Raw genomic sequence first — 1,062 nt, forward strand, 5'->3', positions numbered from 1 at the left:
GTCTCAACCTTCCTAATGCCGCGACCCTTTAATACGGTTCCTCATGTTGTGGGACCCCCAATTTCATTGTTACAAATTGAACATATTTAAAGCATAGTGATTAATCACAAAAACAATATGTAATTATATATGTGTTTTCCGATGGTCTTAGGCGACCCCTGTGAAAGGGTTGTTCAACCCCCCCAAAGGGGTCGCGACCCCTAGGTTGAGAACCACTGCCTTAAAGCGTAAACACCCTGCTCCTAGCAAAGGCACACCGTCTGGCCCACACTGATAAGACACAAGTTGTTTGCTACTGGCTATATAAGCACCAGACAAACAGGAATGCATCAACCTAAGCTAGAGAGGCCTTGAGATGTGCAATCTGTGGGCCCACAGGCTCTTGGCTCAAACACAAGGCTCATTTCCAGGAGCCCACGGCCCCCAGATCCCACCCTCAGCAGCCTAGAAAACCCTAGAATCAAAGGCCTTTCTCCCCAGAGGTCCGACTGACCTTACCAAAGGCAAATCCTGGGACCCTCACCGCTGTTCTTCACAGGCCGGGGACCCTCACCGCTGCTTCTTCACAGGCCGGGGACCCTCACCGCTGCTTCTTCACAGGCCGGGGAACCTCACCGCTGCTTGCTTTCCACTGGTCTAGCCAAGCCAAGAGTTTAAGCCAAATGAAGAGTGAACCGGGCTTTTACTTCCTGTTTTAACTAAGTGCCACCCCCTACATTTCATAATAAGGCTGGTAGAACCAAGAAATTGTTAGTTTTACACTTGTGCACTGCAGACTGGTGCAGCCACTGTGGAAGACAGTATGGCGTTTCCTCAAAAAACTAAAAATGGAACTCCCATTTGACCCTGTGATCCCACTTTTAGGAATATATCCCAAGAAAACAGAAACACCAATCAGAAAGGATATATGCACCCCTATGTTCATAACAGCACAATTCACCATAGCTAAGATCTGGAAACAGCCTAAGTGCCCATCAGTAGATGAATGGATTAGAAAACTGTGGTACATCTACATGATGGAATCCTATGCTGCTCTAAAAAGGAAGGAACTCTTACCATTTG

General features: G+C 47.5%; 1 protein-coding gene across 6 annotated transcripts in view; it reads right to left on the reverse strand.

The window, feature by feature from the left end:
• CASP8 (caspase 8) overlaps positions 1–1,062 on the reverse strand; it is a 27,557-nt gene that overhangs the window by 17,885 nt on the left and 8,610 nt on the right. The window contains exons 1-2 of one of the 6 annotated variants that reach the window (XM_015559136.1): positions 611–751; positions 494–518 (exon numbers count right to left, since the gene is read on the reverse strand). The exons of 3 other annotated variants lie outside the window; for them this stretch is intronic. The gene's annotated coding sequence lies outside the window, so the exon portion shown is untranslated. Of the gene's footprint in view, positions 1–493; positions 549–610; positions 752–1,062 lie in introns of those variants that run through there. 2 more of the 6 variants (XM_006756244.2, XM_006756245.2) reach the window with 2 other exon arrangements.

This window comes from Myotis davidii, unplaced genomic scaffold, assembly GCF_000327345.1.
Source record: "Myotis davidii unplaced genomic scaffold, ASM32734v1 scaffold914, whole genome shotgun sequence".
NCBI lineage: Eukaryota > Metazoa > Chordata > Mammalia > Chiroptera > Vespertilionidae > Myotis > Myotis davidii.